The following is a 15,425-nucleotide window of genomic DNA, read 5'->3' on the forward strand; positions in this document are numbered from 1 at the left end:
TATTCTATTCTATTCATAATGTACCACTGTCGACTACTTGATGTTTAACACATTTATCAATGTCCCGCAGTTGTTGATTTTAATACATAAGTTTATTCAAATCGATGAAATTGAAAACATTGTATTAATGACCATATTGATTAGTAATAATGTATTATATTTTAATTTACTAATTTCAACAATTTTTTCAATTTTATGCAATACAATGTGCAAAACCGTACTTATCTTATCAACTTCCACGTCACCTGTTACATGGGTGTTGTATAATAATGAGAAAGTAATATTAACTGTCGATAGAAGGAAGCACAAAAAACAGGCACTTAGGTAGGAAATTCTGGAAGGAAGCCAATAGAGTTGAAGATAGGCAGTAGAAGTGCGAACGGTGTAGAGATCGGTAGTAAGACGATCGGCGGTCAGTGTGTCAAAGTAGTGAAAAGTTAATTGTTTAAAGTGTTATTAGTTAGCAGGTAATATTCTTTAAGTACTTTGTTGTTAATTGTTCTATATAATCTTATGATTGTGATGATTATAGATGTTTCATGATAATAATTCTTTGTAAGTTTAGCTTCCATTGCTTTATGCTCAAGGGCATATATTTTTCCAAGGTAAAATTGTTATAATTATACTTAAAGTTTGCCCATTATTTATTTCATGTTAAAAATATATGTATTGTCCTGATTGCCAGACATTACAATAACGACTTCTTTGTTTCACATCTAACTTGTTTTTGCCACGATTACGTTATACGTAAAATATAGATGTTTCATGATAATAATTCTGTATATGTTTAGCCTTCATTGTCTTACGCTCAGGGGCGTATATTTTTCTAATATAAAATTGTTACAATTATTATTATAGATTGCTCATTATTTATTACATGTTAAAATATGTATATTGTCGTGACTGCCCAGATATTGCATTAACGACTTCTTTGTTTCACATTTAACTTGTTTTATCATGATTAGGTTGTTCTTTGATTTCTTGTGCTCACTTTATGTCATACGTCTATACGAGCCTTGTTGAGTTTACTAACATTTTCGCCCGTGCGGAACGAATCTGGATTAAGCTCGATTGCCTCCCGTATGGGACTCCAGTGTTATGAAGGATCTTCCGAAATCTCAACTATAGCTGGATTGCCTCCCGTATGGGACTCCAGTACCTTCCGGCTCTGCCGGCTAACTAACACCAAACCTCTTCAGTTTTACTTGGAAGTGTGTATGACTAATATGAGGTAACAGATGACATTTAGTGACACATTAAATGAGACAGGTCTTATTTATCATTAGCAAAGGTTCTTAATTTATGCCTTTGGTTAGCGGTTGTTTTGTATTTATATTTGGGTGGTAAGAGCAACGATCGTGGGTTTCTCTGCCATGCTCTTTCCCCACAGGAGCTCTAGGTGAGCCTGGCACTCTCATTTTATGTTAAATGGTTGTTAATGTTTTTGTTGTTCTTTCTATTTGTCACATGTTTAATTTGAATTGTATGTAAATAAAGGTTAGGTGTATTTTCTCTGCTTTTGTTTTATATAATTAAACCATACATCCCCTCTACAAAGTTAGTAGACAGCGCCTTCCGGTCAATTAAAAATGGATACACACAACGTAGGTAGTCCTTATGACGATCACACATTTTTTTGGCCACAACTACGATATATTGTTTTTTATCGAACCCGGGTATGTTATACTACAACAATAAGTTCCAAATTTTAAAAGTCGACTTTTAGATTTAGTATTACCTAATGAAATTTGCAATGTTTTGAGATCATTTGACGTATTGCTGCCAGAAGTTCTGCATCATCCAGCCCTAGTAATTGAAACCAAGCTTTTATTATCACCTAATAATATGCATTTTGCTCTTAAATCTTTAGGTGGTTGTAATTTAAAAAAAGCTAACTTTCCATTTCTATCATGAATTGGCATCTATTGACTGGTGATGTTACTGCCGTTTCAGAATTTTATAATATGCTTCACTCATTATTTGTTAAATATGTTCCTAAAAAGAGAATTTAGTCCTTAATCGGTATCCCCCTTGGTTTGTCTATAACATAATATCGCTTGTTAAGCAAAAAGCAAAACCGTGGAAAAAATACTGTGCAAGAAACATTGGATGATTATGAATACTTTAAACATCTTACATTAGAGCTACCACTAAACTAAATTGTCTACAATAAATATATTAACAATATCTATTAAGTCTAACCCTAAAAAATTTTGAGTATTTATTAATGTCAAAAAATGTAAGACTCACAATACTAATGATACGCATGATCCTCATGTTATTGTCAATAATTTTGTTGATTATTTTTCCAGTGCCTATATCGATTCTCGTCCTTTTATAAATGCAAATAATGTATAATGTATGTATTAATAATATCTCTTTTATGGTAAATTCAATTCATAATAACGACATTCTGACGGCTGTAGAAAAGATAAAGGCAAATATGAGTATGGTCCCTGATCTCATTCCGGCATTTTTAATTAAAGGTAGTTGCATTGTTCTGTGTGAGCCAATATGTATAATTTTCAACCTCATTATAAAAACCACTGCTTTTCCAGATGTTTGGAAAATTTCAAGAATATGTCCGGTGTTATCACCCTATTGCTATATTAAGCAATTTATCTGAGATTTTTGAACATGTTGTTTACCTATTCTTATTTATCAAATTATGCAAGTAATATCATTGTACCAGAGCAACATGTTTTTTTAACCTTTGCTGCAAAATTCAATTTATTATAGAAGCTTTAGATCATAATAGTCAATTGAACCTTGTCTATACAGACTTTTCAAAAGCATTTGACCGTCTAGATCATGGTTTATTATTGGGTAAATTGGATGAGATTGGTCTAAATGCTGATCTTGTTGCCTTATTTTGTTCATACTTAACTGATATGAATTTCGCTCAGTGAAACGTCATCTTCTGAATCATCATCAATATCTTCTATAGGTACTTGATTGTATTTCATACGTTCCTGAAATATCCGTCTGTAATCCCTCTTGTTCAATAGTATTATCATATTTTCTTCATCTGTAATTTTATCTGTTTTTGGCGGCACATAAGCAACATCAATCGATTCAGCATTTTCACAATCTGAATCCTCTTCTAAAAGAGCAAGTAACTCTCTAGTGGTTAGTGCCCTTTTCATTTCCCATTTTGACAAATGACTGCAATAATATAAACAAAATTATACCTCTATAGCTTCTATACAAATAAAAAATCTCTTGCCTCGTATTGGCACTGGATGTATCCGAAAAAATAACTATTATGGATTACAGAAAACTTTAGGTCAAACAATATTTTATAAAAAACTACACTTTTTTACACAAAGGAAAACCGAGAAGTACACTGTGCTAATAATGAACTGATAGATGTTCTGACAAGTCCTGTATTTTATATGCCGAGATTTGTCCAGACTTGCATAGCAGTGAATAAATATGTCAATCGTTATCGGCCAAAGGTGCGTATACGCATCCACTACATATACATATGTATCATTATGACCATCGTTTTGAAAACGTGAGTAAAAACAAAACTACATGACTATCAAAATAGTTATCTTTTAGTTACGCCTGGCTCAAAAAAAAAAATAGTCTAGCTCATTTTTACTAACAGAAAAATATTTGTTTGAAAATGTGTTCTAAAGTTTGAAATTCCATATTTCCTTAAAAAAATAATATTAAAACAATATTATTTTTAATTACTAAAAATACTAGTACACTCTCTGGACTGTTGGCATAAGATTCTGTAGGTAGTAAAGCATAGAATTTTACGGACGATCTCAAAAAAAAATTTAAAATAAAAGCGTGCGTTTACGCACCTTTGGCCGCTAATGGGTTAAGAGAAGAGAAAACAGGAGGAGTATGACAGTTGTGTGTTGTGTCTGTTTAACGCTATGATAAACGCTGTTTGATTCTATGATAATGTCAATTGTTTGTCTCTATTGTCATTGATTGATTTTCATGACCCTAGAATTAATAATAGAAGTAATTGACTTTTCTACATTAAGAAATATAAAACTAACATATACAATCTCCTATATATCACATGATAAATAGTCAGTCACTAATAGAGTATCGATTAGATCTGTTCATTTGTACAATTACAGACATATTTTTTACCTGCTGATCAAAATTTTTAATATGTATTGTATATTCTTAGATGTATTTTAGTTTTAGTTTGTATGTTATCGGTAAATTTGTGTTTATTATTTTTCACGGTAATTTGTAGTGTACTCTTTATGAAACTTATTCTGTTATTGGGTCTCGTCCCGTTGGATATTTTAATTAAATATTTAAATACATTAATGAATTAATATTTTGTCATTGCATTAACGCACTTTATGCAAAATGTAATCAGTACGATCCGTTGTACAGAAGTAGACATTAATATAGTTACCTCTATGTTTTGACCATTAGTGTAATCAGTAACAAATATTGTACAAACGACTGTAAATATAATTAGATACCTACAATGTCAACAGTATATAAATTATTATTGTATATCAAGTCATAAAAGATGTAAGACAATTTCATTTTAAGTAAAAAAGTGAATATAAATTCAGAAATAAAAAACAAATCACTTTTTTACAACTTATTTTTATTTCAATGGTAATACTGTAATAGCATATCTCTGCTTCTTCATATTATGTTAACGATTTCTTCGACTTAAGAGCCTATAGGTAAGATAAATATAAAATAATGTCCACTCCTTAAAAATGATTCGTTCATATTTTCACCCATTATCCCCATATAAACCCGAAAACGAATAAATAGAAATTCATTTGGATATACACTTGCTTTGCAACAATAATTGCAATTCATCTTCCAGCTTTTACAAAATCTATAATAAAATTTTATTTATCTAATGACAACAATTACAAGAAAAGCTCAAAAGCATTTCATGTCAACTTTTTTGCAATTTTACACTTGTAGAACTGGAGTATATCATGCCTAATGTGAGGTGGCTCGTATTTAAAACTTTACAGCGACTTTATCAAGGGTTTTACGATGGTTTTCTTCATAAAGCTTTAATTGCCGCAATTGATTCCATCTAATAACAATTTTCTTGAAAATGTAGACAAGAATTAGCTGCGGAAAGCCCCTTGTTTTTTAATTTGTAGCTCCATTAATATATTTGAGGAACACTACCACTAAATGTAACAACTCCGTTATTCTAACTTTACTCCATAAAAGTAGGTATATTTGAGATTTCAGAGGAACAACAACAATAATAATAATAATAGGTAAGGTACTGGAGTCCCATACGGGAGGCAATCCAGCTATGAGTTGAGATTTCGGGGAACAACAACAATAATAATAATCAAGGGCGAAAATGTTAGTAAATACAACAAAGCTCTTATATGCGTATGACATAAAGTGAGAACAAGAAATCAAAGAACAACGTAATCGTGATAAAACAAGTTAAAAGTGAAACAAAGAAGTTGCTATTGCAATATCTGGGCAGTCACGACAAAATATACATATTTTAACATGTAATAAATAATGAGCAATCTTTAATAATAATTGTAACAATTTTATCTTAGAAAAATATACGCCCCTGAGCGTAAGACAATGAAAGCTAAACATACAAAGAATTATTATCATGAAACATCTATAACCATCACAATCATAAGATTACATAGAACAATTAACAACAAAGTACTTAGGGAATATTACCTGCTAACTAATACCGGTTAATCACTTAATTTTCCACTACTTTATCACACTACCCGCCGATCGTCTTATTACCCATCTGCACACTGTTCTCACTTCAACTGCCTATCTTCGACTATTTAGGCTTCCTTCCAGAATTCCCTACCTAAGCGCTTGTTTTTTGTGCTTCCTTCTACCGACCGTTAATATTACTTTTTCATTATTGTGCAACACTCATGTAACAGGTGACGTCGAAGTTGATAAGATATTGCACAATACCCAAATTTTTTTCCTGTTAAAAAGCTCTCTTTTTTCTAATAAACTTTTATTAGAGAAATTTTTCTGTATTACTTCCCGTTTAAAAGTTATAAGCAATATCGTCCTAATGAGTCTCAAAAGAAATACCACCTAAAAATCACATTAGCGGTAGTCGTTGAAAAATAATTGAATATTCGTTGTTTTAAACGTATAATTTTTGTGCTTACAAAATGTTTTCTCATTCAGAAAAAGTTGATATGTTGCTAATTTCCGGCGAGTCACAAAAAAATTTAAGAAGAGCTGTAGAGTTATATCGAGAAAGGTATCCAAAGCGCCTCACTCCTGATTACAGAACCTTTACAAAATTGGAAGCGACATTGCGATGAAATGAAGATGAAGATTTTCGGTTCGGAAAAATCAAATAATTGACCGAAGGGTCCGAGACCGAAGGGGAATGATAATTCAATAGGTTCTGGTGAGAATGTCATGGCACTAAGGGGAGAATATTGTGGTATTACCGGTCTTGGTAAGTAATGTGGTGGAGTAGGTCCTGGCAAAGCGTAGGTATTATTTGCCACAGGAGATGTATGATACTCCGATGAAGAAGATGATGCAAGAAAACCAGAGGAAGATGTGTAATGTGACGGAGCTGAACTTGGCGTTGTAGATGCATTTCTTGCTGCCTTGATCTCATAATCAGATATGATTATACTTAACTGTTTCTTTGCTTCTGCTTTCTGAAGTGGTGGCAAGTTTCGTAATACTTCAGAAATGTGACGGCTAAACAACTCCACATCGTCGTCTTTCTTTTTTAAAGTTGTTTCCAATAATTTTTGTCTTTTTTCATCTCTTTCTTTCCACATCTTTAACAGTTCATCTTCCATGTTACGTTTTCGGCGCTTTTCTTTTGATTGTGTTTGTTCTGTGGGCGTTTGTTCTCTGGACTCATCATTTAGTGTTTCAGTTACGTTGTCATCACCATTTTGCGTTTCATTATTACTGGGCGGAACCTCGTCTGTAGACTCTCTCACGGGAACTTGATTCTTAGAACGTAATTTATCAGCCTCTTCCTCATTTTCTGTAAATTCCTGTGATGACGTTCGTATATTCGAACCTCCAAATCTGTGCTGGGAAATACCGTCTAGGAATAGTAATTGTTGGTGTCTCTGATTTTTTAAATTTTTTGGGGCACCGGAACCAGTACCTAATTTATATTTCTTTTTAAACCTACTGTAACCGTCGCGGATGAATTTCCATGTTTTCTTACATTCTTAACCTGCAAATTGAATTGTAAATTATTATTTATATAAACAAATTGTTTGTTACAGATTTTTGGCAACAGGGGAAACATATGAATCCTTATCATTTGCATACCGTATATCAGAGTCCTACATATCCCGAATTGTCAAATGTGTACTTATGTTTTTGAGACAGAAATTAATGCCAGTTTTAATGACACCTCCAACTGAAAACGATTTGAAACGTATCGAACAAGATTTTTGGCAGAAATGGAATATACCCAATTGCATTGGAGGAATTGATGGTAAGCATGTGCGTATTAGAGCACCTAAAAATAGTGGATCACTATTTTTCAATTATAAAGATTATTTTTCTGTCGTGTTATTAGCTATCGTGGATGCAAATTATAAATTTATAGCAGTTGATGTTGGTGCTTACGGCAAAGAATCTGACAATGGCATATTTAAAAAATCTGTGATTGGTCAGAAAATAGCAACTAAGAGATTCAATATCCCACCACCGAAACGTTTACCAGGTACGGTTGTAATGATACAACATTTTCTGATTGGAGACGAAGCATTTGCACTAGATAGTTATATGATGAAACCTTATTCTAGAAGGGTGGCAAGATTAGAAAGAGAGAAACAAATTTATAACTACAGACTGTGCAGAGGTCGTCGAGTGACAGAAAACGCTTTTGGGCTATTAAGTCAAGTGTTTAGAGTATTTTATACACCTATTGCTGTAGCCCCAGATGTAGTTGATGATCTAACATTAACAGCTTGTTGTTTACACAATCTTCTTCGTGATGGTTATCTCGAAGAAAATAATGCTACAGTTTTTAATTATAATAATGAAGAAACCATCCAGGACAACATGTATAATTTTGCTTGTTTTGGAGGATTTTCTAATAGTAAAGGATTTCAAATTAGAGACAAACTTAAAGGTTTTTTCTGTAGCGAATACGGCGCAGTTTCCTGGCAAGACGCCGCTATTGACTGCGCAACATAATGAATTGAATGTCTCGTGATATACGGCAACTAATGAATAAATAAAGAACACAACCTAAAAAACTACTCACTGTTTTTATTGAGTTCCTCTCCTATGTTGTTCCAAATGTTTTCTTTTACTAGATTATTACGATAACTAGGGTGGCCTGCGTCATAAATAACTTGATGTTTTGATATTATGTTTATTAATTTATCTTCCTCTGATTCCAAAAAACTCATTATTATTTTTTAAACAATTAAAAACCACGTGTTAGCACTCTGCGGTCAGCGTCACGACTGGTTCTTGATCGGTAGAGCGGTCTGCAGTGGCAGCGTGACGTGACCGCAAGCGACAGTGACGCTGTGTTCAGAATGCACTGCATATAAAATCATACAAACCAGTAGTGACGCTGGCGGTTTGCTGCTGCAGTCTGTGTTCTGCAGTCTGCGGTCTGCAGTCTGCAGCCGTGTTCGGAATCGTACCTTAAGGCACAATGTTAATACAACTAGACTGTTACAGTATGTTTAATTAGGTAGGAAGTGACGGTAAAGAAAAACGATGTCGAACGTTTGATTGTTTAATAATAATATGCAGGTTATGACAACAACAACACTACGTGCGTGCTGCATACGCGGTTAGAACAGAACTGAACTTAACCTAACCAAAAGATATACTACTCCTGAAAACGAACATAAAAACATCAGCCAGATCAGTTGTAAACAAAGCAACTCGGTCGGCTTCAGGTCGATACACACTAGCGTACTTACCCGCTTACGTGGGATCGACGTTGCAATAAAAACTTAGATATATTTTATCAACATAGCGTTATTAACGTAACACAGTATTTCCAACAAAATCCACGAAGTTCTATACAGCAGGCTAGTCGGGAATTGAATTTGGATACCTAAATCGGCCGTTTAACGAGTTTTAAAGACCAATGGGTATCATGACTACAAAATTTACAATTTGGAGTATTTGCCTGAGCGTCACATTGAAAGCAGATTTAATTTCATAGCTCAAATTGTAGTAAATGTAGAAACTGTTGATCAGAACCTTTTCCAGCACGTTCTTTGGACAGACGAAAATCGGTTTGCCACACAGGCGCAACGAACACTACTGTTCCATTGAAAATCCTCACATTGTAAATCCATTTTGGAACTGTATGGTGCGGCGTCATCGGTAGGCATTTAATTGGGCCGCATTTTTATGAACATACATTGAACAGCGTGAGTTACCTAAATCTCCTACAAGAAGAACTTCCTACATTTCTGGAGAATGTGCATTTGCAGCTAAGGAGAAACCTATGGTTTCAGCACGACGACGGGGCTAAACGCCACAAGGCCAGGATTGTGCAGCAATATTTAAATAACACTTTCCCCAGAAATATGAATTGGGCTTAATGGACTTATTCAGTGGCCCGGAATGTCACCAGCTCTAACACCCCTCGATTTTTTGATGGGGGTTTTAAAAAATAAGGTTTACAAAACACCTTCGCGAGATATTAATCATTTGAAAGAAAAAATTACAAACGCTTGTAATGAGTTAAGCGGCGAAATATTAATAAACGCAGCCCACAAAGAAGTCAGGCGATGATTGGATATGTGTCTTGAAATGAGAGGAGGTCATATAGAGAATAAATTGTAATATGTATGTAGCATGAAAGTGTTTGTCTCATTTTTTATTGTTATCATCACCTTTTGTTTTACCAGTATTAAAGAATTATCAAGTTTAATCCTTTTATTTATTATCAATGACACTTATGCACTTTAAACAACGAACATTCAATTATTTTCCCACGACTACTTGATCCTTCAACCGCTAATGTGATTTTTAGGTGGTATTTCTTTTGCGAGTCTTTTGGGGCGATATTACTTATAACTTTTAAATGGGAAGTAATATAGAAAAATTTCTCTAATGAAAGTTTATTAGAAAAAGAGAGTTTTATTAACATTAAAAACATTTGGGTATGTTTCTGGAAAAAATATAATTGATGACCCCATTAGTCGTTTCTGTCAAATCCCAAAGATAATACTTTCTATTGAAAATTGAGCTTACCTCATCCCATTTAACACCACGTGTCCCAAATTTTATTTAATTTTTTTGTATCCTTATAGTAGGCCCATACTATTAAGTTTGAGACACCCTGTACGTCAAAGAAAATAACATCCCATTTAAAAATATATATACTTTACAGGGTGTCCAAAAATGGGTAACCGAGTTATACCCAGCTCGGGATCTTGGGTCTTTATAATCAAACATAGCTGTATTTTTTCATCGATAGGGAGATTTACAATATTGAATACATTTATTGCTAAACATGAATGGAAATATCGGATTGTGTACTTAATTAGAGATATCAAAGAAAATTTTTATTCACACTTCAAAGATCATGTAGAACGTAACAATAACGTTATAGTGTTTCAAAACTCGAATATAAATTCATTTGGCTGATTACTAGGGTTGTTTCACTGAGGAGATACGCTGGAAATGTTCATATTAAGTACCGAATTATTATAGTGCCTTCGAGCTAACTCGAGTGTCTGCAACTGGCACGTTAAGAAGTACAGAGGCGAAGGCCACACTAAACATTAAGTACCACCACCTATCGCGCCCTTACATCAGAGAAACTCCCCGTTTTTAGGCATTACAAGAACGGCTCTGTTCTCTCAACTTCTTCCTTCGCTCCAGCTCGCCGTTATTAAATTTAATGCATTGCCAAAGGAAAGCTCTCAATTTAAATATTAGATGCCTGAACTGTACACCGTAAACGCAACAGAAAAGAATAAGTAAATCTTTTATCCTATTTTGTTCCCACGGTTTCCTCGCCGGCGCGTTTATTCCCCCAAACAATTTCTATTCTTAAGCTAATGGACATGTACCTGCTTTACTTTGTAGTAATTTGTTTCTTTTGTGTATACATTTAGCTTCCTCTTTTGTATGGATGCTCTTTGGTAGCTCTAAGTGAAATAGTTTATCAAAATGTAAATTCTTGATGATTAATTTTAGGTAATAAATGGATTGATATATTCACCATTTTCATCACAAAAGAGATTACGCAGAACACAGTTCATTATTGTTTATTGTTGTACATTAAAACACTAAAGGGAGGGTTAGCGGACACTAACAGATATAGTATCTAATTGGACAGGTGGCGCCAGTATCTTTTCACAAAATGTATAAGTAAACCTTCCCCAGGAAGGTTCACACCCACAAAGAATTCATAAAACGGTGGGATGAAACGATTAGCTGTCACTTCGCTGAGGAGCTCTTAATGTATCCTAGCAAAGACACAGCCAAAAAATACCTGGCCATGTCTAGGTCAAATCTTCGCCTGGTGACAGGTATTCAAACTGAACACTGCATTAGCTAAGGAAACACCTTTACAATATGGGGGAGTGTGAAACATCTCTTTGTAGGGGCTGTGAACAGGAAGACGAGACAGTATTGCTTGTACTATGTGAATGCACTGCCGTCTCGTCAACAAGAGAGTCCAGGTTGGGAGAACGCTGGCCTTCAATGGCCCATATTAGAGAGATCACCCTGAGCAACGTCCCCACCTTTTTCACTGTAATAGTCTGGCTGGCGGCTTAGGTGGATTGATCTCTCTAATGGGAGGAAGTACAAGGGGCCCAATGGAGCCTAAGTGCTGTGGCTTTGCTACCCTCCCCACAACTCCAGAACTCCAGAACCTTCCCCAGGCGCATGCATACAGGGTGTCTCATAATTAGCTGCCAACCCTGAACAGGCCGATTCTATGATCAAAACTAAGTAAAAAAGTTAATACGAACATGGGTTCGGAAATGCTTCCTAAGGGCACAGGGACCCATTGAAGAGGGAGGAATGGAAATCAATTTTTTGCAATATCTCTCAATTGCGTTGTGATAAATGAATGAAATTTGGTATACACAGCTAAATTTTGATGAGCAATTTGATGGACTAATCCATTTATTTCCACAAGGTCCATTGGGGTGGGTACGGGGGGGCCCTTGGTACTTTGCGTGTGTAACTTTTTCATCTTTGACTTTTTAACAAATTGGACAGCAAATTCCGTTTTCCCGAACTGTTTTACGTTAAAAAGGTACTCTTGTTTCAAATCGTTATCTTTAACGGTTTCTGAGAAAATCGCTCTTGAATTAATCCCACTTTGGTCAATTTCATAGTAATTTAAACAAAAAAATTTTTTTTGTTTGAATTTAATCTAATTTTAATAAAAAAATAATAATAAAAAATTTAATTAAATAAAAATTAATCCTTTAAATGGAAAAGATCCACAAATAAAATCCACTTCTTATTTGTGGAAGGGCGAAATGGGCGTTGACTATTAGACGCCTTCATTATAGCCATCCTTGTCTATCACATGGATTTCTATGGCTTACTTTATCGCTCTCACGTAACTTCTGATAGTCCATCGGTACTTTCCTACACTGTATATAAATTAAACTACAGCCTCCTAACGATATTTGTAATAGAAAACCCCCTGTATATGGAGACATATTTTACAAATAAACTAGACACAGCAGATTTAATATTTACAAGTGGGAGAGACCAAGAGAAATTTGCTAATAATAATAATATTGTCGAAGAAGAAATAATTAACAGCAACAATATTACCGACTTTTCGAGTAAAGTTCAACAGTTGTTCAACATGTTTAACAGTTGTACAAACTGCAACATAACTATAAGTGTACCTAAACGTTTAATACGTGGAAAATGTTATATTTACTAAATAATGCATTTTTGGTGTGAGTTGATTTGCCTGTGTGCAGTGGTCCATTAAGAGTTACGGAGGCCCCAAGCACAGAGGTCATGTAGGCCCTTTGTTGCTTGGATTTGGAAAGTAGAATATAAAACAAAGGAAAGGTGGCAGGCTACTGTTTCAATGCTTCCGCATCCGCCAGTACATGCGTGTATTTATGAGTATTTAGAGTATAAAGTAGGTATAGATAAAAAAAACGCCACGGGAAATTTAATTTTCCCTGCCTAGGTCGGAAAAGTTGCTTAGCAATGATACTAGGAAACGGTATTTTGGGGTCTGAAATTGGGCTGAAAAAGTACACATCACCGAACGATTTTCAGAAAAAAAAAATTTAAAAAGGTGTCCTTATTTTTTGATATCCTGAAAATATTGGCAAGTTTTTCACAACTCAGACAAATATCAGTCCGCGTCAAATTAAAACACACAATTTCTGGAGACGTGAAAAAGTGTGGTCGTAGAAAAAGTATAATGAGCAGCTTGTGCAGAAATGCTAATTTCTTATTCGTTTCAAATCCGTTTTCTGCACTTGCTACACAATACTATTGAGCGTATTTTATTGTAGCTGTTTCTGTCCAAGTCTACTTGAAAAACTGGGGTTTGTGAATCAAAATTTAGATATACGCATAAGAACATTTTAAAGCGATTAACTCGAACAGTTACTTCTAACAATTTCAATAAGTTATAACTTTTTTACGTATACGGTTATTTAAATTTACTAAGCTGCAAAAAAGTTATGCTATTTATAAATGTGCAATGTGTGGTAGGTGGCGCCCTCTATCAGTGGCATCAAAACTATAAATAAATAATTCGCCACCTTAAAAACCACCAATTTTGTATATGATCAACTTTTAAATATAGAGAAGTTTGGTTAAATCATAATGTTTCGACATCTTTTGCGTGTATGGCTAAGAAGCAGGCATCCTGCATTTGATGTTTTTGGCAAAATTATAAGGTCTTCTTAATCTGTTTCAAAGTTTTGTTATTTTCTGAGCCCTGTAAAATATTCTGTTTATTTTTAACAAAGAACATGGAATAACCTCTTTTGTTTTAATTATTCACATTTTTTTAAAATGATACTACTCGATCCTCCTTTTTTATTGTTTCGTAAAAGTAACAGCAATATTTTTCTTATCTTGTATTCAAAAACAATTCAATAGGCAATTTTGGCATTGGTTGATTTATATTTTATTATGGTGATTCTTTTTTAGATTCCTTTACGAAGTGAAGTAATAGGGGCAATTTACATGATTCCTCTGGCCTTTAATATCTTTTGATAGACCTGTTATTTGATTTATGCCCTTATTTCGTTTTTTGGGAAAAGGGAAACCGCAATATATCAAAAATCTCTGATTAAGTTACGTTGAATGGAAACAAACACATTCCACGGATTCCTTTTCCTTTATACAGTACGCGTCGATCTTTGCCATATTTCTGCTTACGTCTTATATTTTTTTATTTCACGCACGGATTGCCAATAGGCCCCCATGGTAAAATATTGCTGTTAGTCAGTTGTTCTATTTATGTGGTAATATTGGGCCGTTTCTGGATATTAACTTTTGGCTTTTGTAATATATTGTAGTTATAATGTCTCAGCATGGAAGTTATACGTTGCAAAAGCTAATATTTTTGAAAAATATGATATTTTCTGTATTAGTGTGTACTCATTATAATTATTTTTCAAAAAATAAAATAATGGGACTTGGAGGATGAAACGCCTCAGTGAAAATATGTACATTTTCTGTTTTTGACAAGGAAATATTACTTTTCCGTGCTATTTTGTGCGTATATATCAAATTTTGTGCTCTGTTCATTTTTTAATTAATTTGAAAGAGTTTTTGAGATATTTTGAACACTACAATGAGTACCACCTTGACACCACCTTAGTCCAGACGGTATTTGTTTCAAAAAGTCCATATTTGGGTGAATCGTATATCAACGGAGATTTTTGGCTTTTTGACTCTCAAATATCACTAGACATGAAAATTTTTCTATGCGCATAAAAAAAAAACGTGTGCTTAACTTTTGGCGGCACAATATGTTAAAAAAATTCGAGAAAATGGAAGAGGAAAAAAATGTTTGTAATTAAATATTTTACAAAATATGACTAGTTACAAATCGAATGAATCATTAATTTTTTTGGTGTCTTTAAATTGGGTATAGGACCTTCATTTCAAGAAAACTTCATGTTATGTAGAATCAAATCGGTTCGATAGATTTTGCATAATAATTTTGCAATCCAGATTTTGAAAAAAATACAAATTTTCAATATTGTGCACAGCAAAAACCAAGGCCCTTAGATGCTTGAAAATTTAATCACATATAGAAGGGCTCTCAAGCTTTCAAAATTCGAATCCGTCAATTAGGAGAGCTCTGGTGCTTGTTTAAACATTGGTCGAATTTTTGTAGGTACTTATAAACAATTAGAATATCTTTGTGAATATTCAATCAAATCAAATTTTTTAAAGCAGGTTTTAAAAGATATTGATTTTTTATAATTAATTTATTAATTTAATCATCATTTCTTTTGTGA

General features: G+C 33.7%; 1 pseudogene; it reads right to left on the reverse strand.

Moving 5' to 3' along the window:
- Positions 1-2,882: 2,882 nt before the first annotated feature.
- LOC111693170 lies at positions 2,883-8,378 on the reverse strand (annotated as a pseudogene).
- Positions 8,379-15,425: the final 7,047 nt, after the last annotated feature.

Source organism: Anoplophora glabripennis, unplaced genomic scaffold (assembly GCF_000390285.2).
Source record: "Anoplophora glabripennis isolate ALB-LARVAE unplaced genomic scaffold, Agla_2.0 scaffold142, whole genome shotgun sequence".
In the NCBI taxonomy this organism is placed as follows: domain Eukaryota; kingdom Metazoa; phylum Arthropoda; class Insecta; order Coleoptera; family Cerambycidae; genus Anoplophora; species Anoplophora glabripennis.